The sequence below is a fragment of the Peromyscus californicus genome, unplaced genomic scaffold, assembly GCF_007827085.1.
Source record: "Peromyscus californicus insignis strain IS unplaced genomic scaffold, ASM782708v3 Scaffold_5__1_contigs__length_169319896, whole genome shotgun sequence".
NCBI classification, from domain to species: Eukaryota; Metazoa; Chordata; class Mammalia; order Rodentia; family Cricetidae; genus Peromyscus; species Peromyscus californicus.
Window position 1 is genome coordinate 141,972,470 of NW_026294573.1, and position 12,001 is coordinate 141,984,470.

Below are 12,001 nucleotides of genomic sequence, written 5' to 3' on the forward strand. Positions count from 1 at the left end.
CATGGCCCCCGTCATTCAGTTACATCTTTACCCACTTTCTGTTTTCCATGGTTTCCTTCACTGTCTAAGCTTGGCTGTCCTGAAACTTGCTCGGTCCACAAACTCAGAGATTTGTCAGCCTCTGCCTTCTGAGTACTGGGATTTTCCTACTTTGATGACCCATTAAGCCCTTCTTAAAATGTTCAATTGCTTTTCTAATCCATAATCACCAAGTCCATATACTATCAAACAAGGTCCAACCTATCCAAGTCCCTGGTACCAACTTCTGTCTCAGTTAGGATTTCTATCGCTACGAAGAGACATAATGATCACAGAAACTCTTATAAAGGAAAACATTTAATTGGGCTGGCTTACAGTTTCAGCAGTTTAGTTCATTATTCTCATGGTGGGAAGCTTGACAGTGTGCAGGCAGACATGGTGCTGGAGAAGGAACTGAGAGTTCTACATCTTGATCCACAGGCAGCAAAAGGAGACTGTGTGCTACATTGAGCATAACTTGAACATATGGAACCTCAAAGCCTGCCCCCATACTGACACACTTCCTCCAACAAGGCCACACCTACTCCAACAAGCCACACCTCCTAATAGTGCCACTCCCTACGGGCCAAGCATGCAAATACATGAGTCTATGGGGGCCACTCCTATTCAAACCACTACAGTATATTCCTAAAGAATCTAAGTCAGCATACCTCAGAGATAATTGCATACCTATCTTTATTGTGGTATAATTCATAAGAGCCAATAAATAGTACCACCTAGATTGGATGTCCACCCACATCTGAATAGATAAGAAAATGTGGCATATAAGCACAACTGTTTTATTCAGCCTTGAAGACAGAAAGTATGCTATTTGCAAGAAAATAGATAGGACTGACTTTCATTAAGGTAAGCAAAAATAAGCCATTCTCATAAAGAAAACTACCATTTTCTTTCATATACAAAGCACAGATGAGTGCAAATGTTCACACACACACACACACACACACACACACACACACACGCACACACACACGCACACACACCATGGAAGTAGAAAGGGGTGCCTGCAATGTCAGCCAGAATGAGGGGCCGTTGTCATGACCCATGGTAACTACCGAGAGTGAGACATGAGGAAGCAGAGAGACTCGGTTAAGGAAAAGCACCGAGATGATGGGCTTTTTCCTGCGGCCGGCAAGCAGAGGGACTCAGAGATCATGCAGCAGAAGCAGAAAAAGGCAAACGAGAAGATGGAGGAACCCAAGTAGCTTCCTGGCTTCGTGTCCAGTCCTCCTGCCCTGCGCCTGTGTGCCTGGAGCCAGTCCCACCATGCTTGTCGAGTTTCTTCCTGTAGTGCTCCCAGGCCCCGGCACTGATGGCATGCCCTTTGCCCTGAGTCTGCAGCGGGTTCCTCTTGTGCTTCCTCCTCTCAGGTAGCCTCTCTCCCCCTGGGCCACTCCTGGGGGTGTGGGGGTTCCCTCTTCCCAGTGTTTTTTTTATTCCGGTGGGGCACACCCCAAAGTATTAAAAGTAGCTTTGTAATTCCTAAAAAAAAAAAAGCAGAAGGGGGACTATTTGTGGGGAAGGTGAGAACAAGTGACACCTGAGAGGGGGAAGTGGGGGCAAGGTACAATGATGTACGTATATAAAAATGTCAAATGAGGGATTTGAGAGATGGCTCAGTAGATAAGAGCATTTGTTGCACAAGCCTGAGGACCTGAGTTCAGATCCCAGCATTTATAAAAAAATCTGTATTTGACACATAAACCCATAACGCAGTGTTGGAGGAGACAGGAAGCAGCAGAGGCCCTTTGGGGCTCAGTCACTAGCCAGCCAGCTGTAGCTAGAGTTTTCCTGCCTGGCCCACAGTCAGGACAAATCTCTCTCACCTGCCAGTCCCACAGCTGCTCAGACCCGACCAAGTAAACACAGAGACTTATATTGGTTACAAACTGTATGGCCGTGGCAGGCTTCTTGCTAACTGTTCTTACAGCTTAAATTAATCCATTTCTATTAATCTATACCTTGCCACGTGGCTTGTGGCTTACTGGTACTTTACATCTTCCTTGTCCTGATGGTGGATGGCAGTGTCTCTCTCACCCAGCTTCCTGTTCTCTCAATTCTCCTCTCTGTTAGTCCCGCCTATACTTCCTGCCTGGCTACTGACCAATCAGTGATTTATTCATTGACCAATCAGCAACACATTTGACATACAGACCATCCCACAGCAGCCAGCCAAAATGCAATGAGCTCCAGGTTCAAGGAGAGCCCCTGTGTCAGGGAAATAAGGTGGAAAGCAATAGAAGGAGATGTCCAATCCTCCACTGGCCTCCACACATGCATTCACCGCAAACAATGCATTATATACCATATGCACAAAGAAAACGTGATTAATCCCATTGATGTGTATGCTAACTTAAAAGTTACTTTTAAAATTTAAAAAAAAAGATTGACTAAATAAATAAAATCAGATGGTATACACCCAGCACCTGTTCCTTTCATGACAGGCCTGGATGTCATTAGATTGAAATATATGTGATGGTGTGGGGTTTTAGAGAAGGATAGTAATTCTAGGAATATTGTTTTATCAAAACATAAAAGAAAAGGTATATAAGATCAATAAAAATAAATTGTAAATGAATTAAGGTGTAAAACAGACTAAATTCTCTACATTGCCAGAAAACCACATCTTTAAAATCAGAAGAATAATATGTTTTTAAGTACATAATAAAGTTTCAAATTTGGTAGCAGAGGGAATAGAAGTTTTCTATTTTGAATACATTGAGAATTAATACAAATAATGTCAATACCCAAGTTGTACTAGAGGAGAAATTCATCACCACATATCTAAAATCTAGTCACAAAATATATAAATAATGTCTCAAATTTCAAGATGAAAATTATACAGAAAAGGAAAGATGTTCAGAATAAGTTGCTTGACTTGGTGACAAAGATTATTTACAAAGCTGTACTGAAAATGATGGCAGAGTGTGGGGTGGGCACGACAAGAGCTCAAATGCTAAGTGGGTACCTGCAGCTAACTTCTAAAATGCATATCTACAGAAATAGAAACTGGAACACGTGGGGAACAGAAATGGCAAAGCAGAGGGCAGTACTGTTTTTAATTAGCCCTTTAATGTCACAGCTAGTTTTGTAATACTGCTATCTTTGAAAATTGCATTTGCTCTAACACAATTAATTAACTTATTTACTTAGAAACAATTTGACCAGTAAAAAATTAGTTTTTTTTTTATATACGTGATTTTATCTGCAAAAATGCTAATACATCTGGAGCTATACCCATAGTAGAGTGCTTCATTTATATGCTCAAAATCTTGGGTTTGATCTGCAGTGTCACAAAAGAAAGAACAGATATATATATATATATATATATATATATATATATATATATATATATATATATATATCTGGAAGATGGTGTGGTGGTTTCAATAGGAATGGCTCCCACAGACTTGTGTGAATGCTTGGCCCATGGGTACTGACACTGTTAGGAAGTGTGGCCTTGTTGGAATAGGTGTGGCCTTATTGGAGGAAATGTGTCATTGTGGAGGCAGACTTTGAGGTCTCATGCATTCAAGCTAGGCCTAGTGTGGTTCACAGTCTCCTTATGTTGCCAGCAGATCAATATGTAGAACTCTCAGCTCCTTCTCCAGCACCATGTATGTCTACCTGCATGCCACCATGCTTCCCATCATGACAATGTGCTAATGACACATGACACAGTTCAGAGGAACTGTGACCCAGTCTCAATTAAATGTTTTCCTTTATAAGAGTTGCTATGGTCATGGTGTCTCCTCACAGCAATAGAATCCCTAACTAAAACAGATGGCTCAGTGGTTTAAGAGCATTTATTGCTGTTGGAATGACCACAGGTTTGATTGCCAGCATCCACAAGGCAGCTCACAACTTTCTGTAACTACAGTCCCAGTAGATGCAACACCCACTCCTGACCTCTGGGGTTACCAGGCATGTACATAGTGGGCAGACATACATGTAGGCAAAACACTCATACACATAAAATTAGATAAATCTAATAAAAAGAAAAATCTTAAACAAAAGAAACACTAAGAATATCCAACACAGTGGACTAAATAGAAATGTTCATGCTCTCTTCAAATGCTTGCTGACTACCCCCATTACTGCATGTATGAAACACACACATACCTCTGTCTTCTGACAGACATCATTGGCAGCCCAATGTTTGTGGCACAACTTCACTAAAAAGCCACTTGTAGCCTTTAAGGCCCCCTGGCTCAGACCCAAGCTGCACGCACCCAGAGTTTCCACCCAACGTGGGCCAGACTCTCTTTGGATTCTTCTTTTCTGGTGGGTGTTAGGCTCTCTCTGGATCCCCATCTCAGGCTGATGCCACATTAAGAGCTGTCTTAAAACCTGCTTAAGCTTCTGCTGTTTTACACAGAGGAGTTAGCCTCACATCTGAATTGTCATTGTCAGCAAATTTTGTGAGTCAGTTAAGATATCTTAAAGGGAGAAATTAGTTAAAAGAGAAATTTTTTCCCATATTAAAACAATGGGAAACATTTTTACAATGGGGGAATGTGGTGGTATTGTGTTCCCCAAAATATTGTGTACCCTAATAAACTTATCTGGGATCAGAGAACAGAAAAGCCACTAGATACTTAGGCTAGAAAATGTTGGCACTCACGCCTTTAATCCTAACATTCCAGAGGCAGAGATTCATCTGGGATCTCTGTGAGTTCAAGGCCACATTGGAAACAGCTAGGCATGGTGACACACGCCTTTAATCCCAGAAAGCGAGCCTTTAATCTCAGGGAGTGGTGGTAGAAAGCAGAAAGGTAAATAAGGCGTGAGGACCAGAAACTAGAAGCATTTGGCTGGTTAAGCTTCAGGCTTTCGAGCAGCAGTTCAGCTGAGAGCCATTGGGATGAGGACACAGAAGCTTCCAGTCTGAGGAAACAAGACCAGCTGAGAAGTTGGCCAGGTGAGGTACTCTGTGGCTTGTTCTGTCTCTCTGATCTACCAACATTAACCCCAATAACTGGCCTCAGTTTTAACTTTATTAATAAGAACTTTTAAGATTCATGCTACAGGGGAATTTGGTCTCTGTTTGATAACACATTAGGCAGGCTGAAAATGGAACAGTTAAATGAGATGATAATTAATGTTGATGGGATTTACATGTCAATTATGAATATTATTTATTTGGTCATTTTTGTTTTTGCATTAAGAAGGTTGGCTAATTTGAGTGCCAAGATAAAAGTTTTAGAAAAACTTGTTAAAAAAATCAGAGAAATTCAGAACCAGACAGAAGAATTTAAAGGTGAACCTATCTCAGCAATGAACTATACGGTTACAGAGAAACAGCCTAAGGTTTTCAAAGAGCCAACATTAATCTATCTGGTAACCTTACAGGAACTGCCAATTGCTTAAGGCTGTGTATGAGCTAACTGGACTCCTGTAGAAATGTTAGATTTGAGGAGACTTAAAGAGGCTATAGACTCTTATGGTATGCATTCTCCATTTGGAAACCAGATATTAAACTCATAGTCAACTTATAATAGAATTATACCTCAGGACTGGAAAGATTTGAATACAGCTGTCCTAGAGGCTAGTCCACAGTTACAATGGAGAACCTGGTGGAAAGAGGAGACTAAGACTATAGAACAATGATGTAGGGCTAGAGGTGTGGAAATTTCCCAAGATCAACTTCATGGAGTAGGCAATTACACTGATATACAAAAACAATCTTTATATGATGACCACACCCTAATTCTATGCCACATGGCAGCCATGAATGCTTGGGACAGAATTGAAGAAGTAGGAAGGAAAATTGAGTCATTTACAAAAGTTATACAAGGCCCAAAAGAAACCTTCATGGATTTCTTACAAAGGCTGTCTTCAGCAGTAAATAGAATGATTCCAAATTCAGAAGCTAGACAGATAATAATTGAATATCTGGCTTTTGAAAATGATATTGCAGCATGCAAAAGGGTAATTAGATCATTAAAGGCAAGATCAGCACCCTTGGAGGAATGGATCTGAGAAACAATTAATGTTGAATCTCATGATCATGATGATACGTAGATAGGAGAGGTGATTTCCAGAGGTTTGAAGATAAATAATATTGTCAGATGCTTTAATTGCAGTAAACAAGGTCACCAAAAAAGGGACTGTAAACAGGGCATTCCTAGAAACAATGTTTCTTCAAGGAACAATGGCAACAAAATGCCCCTTCCTTCTGGATTATGCAAAAGACATGGTAAAGGCAAACATTGGACTAATGAATGTAGATGAACAAGGGACAGACAAGGTAATCCTTTGCTTTTACTGTCAGGAAACTCCCTGAGGGGACTCTCACAGGCCCCCATGGCAAACTCAGTTCAGTCCTTTCCTGCCATTGTAGAAGAAACCCCTTCCCAGAGCAATTAAATAACCAAATGCCTATTGAAAAAGCACACTGCTGGGGTTATAGAACAGCTATAGTAGAGAGAACAAAAAATTCAGGAGAAACCATAAAGCAAATATTTGCAAACTTCTATAAATGAACAAAGACCAAAATTAAAAGTACAAATAAATGACATTCTCATTGAGGGTCTTGTAGACACAGTTGCAGACATAACAATAATTACACCAGAATCTTGGCATCCAAATTGGCCTTTTAAGAGGTAAATGTTTAGCTGTTAGGGATTGGAAATCTCAAGTGAAACTGAGTGCAAGATGGGTTAAATATATAGGGCTCAAAGGACAGAGAGGAAAATTAAAGCCATATGTGGCTAATATAGCTATGAATTTATGGGGCAATGGTCTATTACAACAATGGAATACCCAGAATAACAAATTCCTCCAACCTCAGAAACAAACCATAAACTAACATATGTTTCTGAGAAAAATATTAGAAGGTATTATAAAGAACAGTCACCATCCATCCATAATGTTCAAGGACAGGGCACAACGGTTGCTGATCTTTCAAAGACACCAACAGCTCTACCTTTAGAATGGTTAACAGACAAACCCTATGGGTTCAGCAATAGCCTTTAACAACAGAGAAACTGTGGGCTTTAGAAAAGCTGGTAGAAGAGCAGTTAAATGTTCAGTATTTTGAAGAATCAACCAGCCCTTGGAATTCTCCTGTATTTGTTATTAAAAAGAAATCTGGTAACGGAAAATGGTAACAAACCTAAGAGCAATTAAGAAGGTAATTCAGCCAATGGACTCTCTACAATCTGGAATTCCTTTGCTTATTCTGTTACCTAAAGGATGGTCTCTAATAGTTATCAATTTAAATGACTGTTTCTTCTCAATACCCTTACAAGAAAAATACAGAAAGATTTGCCTCATGGTGCCTACTTATTGTAGCTAGAGTTTTCCTGCCTGGCCCACAGTCAGGACAACTCTCTCTCACCTGCCAGTCCCACAGCCGCTCAGACCCAACCAAGTAAACACAGAGACTTATATTGGTTACAAACTGTATGGCCGTGGCAGGCTTCTTGCTAACTGTTCTTATCTCTTAAATTAATCCATTTCTATAAATCTATACCTTGCCACATGGCTCGTGGCTTACCGGCATCTTCACATGCTGTTTGTCATCGTGGCGGCTGGCAGTGTCTCTGACTCATCCTTCCACTTCCCAGCTTTATTCTCCTCCTTGTCCCGCCTATACTTCCTCCTGCCTGACTACTGGCCAATCAGTGTTTTATTTACCAACCAATTGGAGCAACACATTTGCCATGCAGAACATCCCACAGCAACTTATAATAATTCTCAGCTGGTTAAGAAATATCAATGGAGGGTTCTCGCACAGGGAATGTTAAATAGCCCAACTCTGTAGTCGGAAGGTTTCTCTAGTTCTGCCAGGCCCCCATAGTCCATGGCCCACTTATAAAATAATCACTCAGAAACTTATATTAATTTTAACTGCTTGGCCATTAGCTCAGGCTTATTACTGACTAGCTCTTACATTTAAATTAACTCATAATTCTTATCTATGTTTAGCCACTTGGCTTGGTACCTTTTCTCAGTTCTGCCTTGACATCTTGCTTTCTCTGTGTCTGGTTGGTGACTTCTGACTCAGCCCTTCCTCTTCCCAGAATTCTGCTCATCTGCTTGCCCTCGCTATATTTCCTGCCTGGCTACTGGCCAATCAGTGTTTCATTTATCAATGAATTAGAGCAACAAATATTCACAGCATATAGAACAACATCCCACAGCACAACCCTGTGCCAATATTTTGTACAACAGCCATTGGAAGTAATACATAAACAATTTCCTAAATCTATTTTACATGGATGATATTTTACTAGCTGATTCAAATGCAGATATCTTAGAAAGAATGTTCAAAGAAGTAAAGAAAATTTTTGCCTTGTTGGGGATTACAAATTGCTCCTGAAAAGATACAAAGAGGAGATTCTATTAATTATTTAGGATATAAAATAGGTCTACAAAAAATTAAACCCCAAGATATGCAAATTAGGAGAGATCAATTATGGACTCTTAATGACTTTCAAAGATTATTGAGAGACATTTCTTATCTGTGGACTACTGTTGGGGTAAAACATAATGAACTGAGTAATTTTTTCAAAACCTTAGAGGATGACAAGGACTTAAATAGTCCAAGAGAATTATCAGCTGAAGCTGAGAGAGATTTGTCTGGACTTCAGGGGTGGGGAGTGTGAGCAGGACCTGAGAAACTTGATTGAAATGTTGTATCAACTGGGCATGCAGGACCCATAGGAACATGACCACTGAACTTTGAAAGGCAAGATGGCCTTTCAGGTTCCTGCTTCTGAGAAGAAACTGCCAGACATTCTACAGGACACAGGGAGAAGCAACTAAAAACCTCAAGGCCTATAGGCTGAAGATGGATGCCCTAATGTTGCAGAGGAACTTTGGGTAACTATCCAGGCAGCCAGCTGTCTCTGCCATTCTAGATTTTTGGAAGTTGCTTACAATGCACTTCCTGTTTACTTAGGAAATATTATATCTTTCTGGGGTCTTTGATGTAGTTGAAGACTAAACAGTTATAATTATAATTCTCCTTGGTTATGATAAAAGATAAATTTGATATGAAACTTTAGACTCAAATATAGGATCGATGATAAAATATTTTCTTTAATTTTGCCAAATACAAATAGACTAGACATTATAACTGTAATTCTTGCTTGATAACAATTCTATTATATGTAATTGTAATATGTTAAAGTTAAAACTTTCCTTTTTGATTAGATAGAAAAAGGGAAGTGCTGAGGGATATCTTTCTGTACACTGTGAATATGTGTTGCTATGATTAGTTAATAAAGAAGCTTCTCTGGCCTATGGAAAGTCAGGTTATAGCCAGGCAGGAAAGCCAAAAGAGAGGCAGGAAGAAGAAAGGCAGATGCAGGAGAGATGGCAGCCTGCCACCCAAGGAACAGCATGCCAGCAGACTGGTAAGCCAAAGAACACATGGCAAAACATAGATAAAAAGAAATGAGTTAATTTAAGGTATAAAAGCTAGCTAGCAAGAGGCCTGCCATAGACCATACAGTTTGCAAATAATATTAAGCCTCTGAGGGATTATTTTATAAGCAGCTGTGGGACTGTGGGGATGGGCGGGACTGGAGAAAGCTTCCAACCACCAGTCATGACTTCTCAAGATGAACAGCAATAAGTAAATACAACTTTCTGTACTTCATCTCACCAACATTGAAACTTCCTGTGTGTTTTTAATTTGGGATGATATAAAGTACTATTTCTTGTTTAATTGTTGTGGGTTAGATCACTTGCATCACTTACTAAGTATTGAATGACAGCTTTTGTTGCTTAAAAAGTATTTTTGCTATACCTGTTCATCTCTCTGTACCTCCATTTCTGGGCAACCACTGATTATTTTTTATTATCTCCACACTTTCATCTTTTCCAGAAAGCCATATAGTTAGAATTATTGATAATGTGGAATTTTCCAGATTGAACTTCCCATTTAGAAATATGAATATCCATTCATATTTCTTTGTTCACAAAGAAATGTTGTTCCTTGGGCGGCAGGCTGGCATCTCTCCTGCCTCTGCCTTTCTTCTTCCTGCCTCTCTCTTGGCTTTCCTGCCTGGCTATAACCTTTGTTCACATATTTCTTTGTTCTTGTGAACAAACATCTTTGTTCACAACTTGGCCTCTAATTTCTCTATATTTCTAAATAATACCCAATGTGTGTATTATCATAGTTGACCTATTATCTGCTTAAGGACACTTGCTTTTTTCCAACATTTGGACACTTACAAATAAAGCTACTTGTTATGGCTTGAAATGAGGTATCCCCCACAAAAGTTCATATATTGGAGACTTGGCTCTTAATGTCATGTTCAGAACTTGGGCTTTGGGGGTTGGACTGTAAGATCTGTGACCTAATCAACAGATCAGCAGATCAGTAGATCAATTGATTCATAAGATGATGTTATTGGGAAATGTAGGAAACTTGGATGTGGTGCCCATTTGGAAGAAGTGGGTCACAGGGCATGCCTTTGGAGGATTCCCTTGTTCCTGGCCCTTGTTCTGATGCTTCCTGGCTGCATGAGATGAGCAGCTTTCTTGTGTCAATCCCTCTCCCAAGATGTTTCTGCCTTGCCATAGACCTGAAATCAATGGAACTCAATGAAATCAATGACCAGGAAACTCCAAAACTATGAGCTACAATGTATTTCCCTCGTTTGTTTGTTGATTTACTTGTCACTGAGATTAAAGACCCCAGCCACCATGCCCACTCTAAATCCTTCCTTAATTGAGTTGTCTTTATCAACTAAAGCATTGCCATAAACATTCAATATGGCTTTTTGAATGGTTGTAAGCTTTCAACTGAGTGGTTAAGTAACACGGAATAAGACAGATGAATCACACAGTGAGGATGTTTATTTTTTAAAAAAAAGAGCCAAATTATTGAAAAGTGGCTGAGCCATTTGGCACTTGCTTCAGCAATGAATGGGTATTCCTAGATTTTGGGTAATTAGTATTCTTGTTTCTTGCAATGTGAGTAGATGGGTAGGGTTTTCTTGCTGTTTAAAGTGCTCTCCCAGGGTGGCATATGACACTGAGCTTCTGTCCATGAGAAGTTACCATGTTACCATCTAAGTGCCTTCCTTGGTGATAAGTCTTTTAAGGCCTTTGCCATTTTTTAATTGGGATATTTGTTTTCTTAATATTGAACTTTTAAAGTTCTTGTGTAATTTAGGTCATCCTATTACCAGTTGTGTGTTTTGTAAAGATTATTTTCTAAATTTTGTTTGAGTTCTTTTTTCCTAACAATACCATTCATAGAGAAAAAGTTTAAATTCTAACAAAATTCAATTATATTTTTCTTTTTTAGGCAATGCTGCACAACTGTACAGAGCTCACTGAGTTTTAGGAAACTGTATCATGTATAATGGCCACTGGCCATATTTATCTTTTTTCCACTGCATATTTCCATTTCCATATTTCCCAAATAATACATACAAAAGTACTAAGTAGCTCATTAGGGCAAAAAATTGGAAACCTAGTATAAACATGGTAAGAAGCCCAAGACAGTATTTCACACAAGATACTAACCTAGGTTTTAAAAACTGTTAACACGTCAACATTCTTTAGGATGATATATCTTGGGGAGGACAAGAGTATTAATATGATAGTAGGGTCTGTACCTAGCACACACAAGGCCGAACATTCAATCTCCAAATCCACAACACACACATACACATACACAGGCATGCATGCACACACGCGTATAGGCCCATGCACATGCACACACACACACACACACACACACACACACACACACACACAAATACTACAGACACAAATGATAGAAAGATTAAGAAAGTAAACAGTAACTAAATAACATTTATACATTAATTTCAACTGGTAAAGTTTAATTTTGGTAAATAGAAAAGAAAATCCAGAAACGTGTATTTAGAAGTTACATGTAAAACAAATCTCGGAAGACTGAAAGTGGGAAGGCTCATGAACATCTCTAAGGCAGCTCAGAGGACCAGAGTCACATGGCCATGCCAAGTCATGC

The 12,001-nt window shown here is 39.5% G+C and overlaps 1 pseudogene; it reads left to right on the forward strand.

Annotated features, from left to right (window-relative positions):
- Positions 1-1,076: 1,076 nt before the first annotated feature.
- LOC128097921 (small EDRK-rich factor 2-like) lies at positions 1,077-1,244 on the forward strand (annotated as a pseudogene).
- Positions 1,245-12,001: the final 10,757 nt, after the last annotated feature.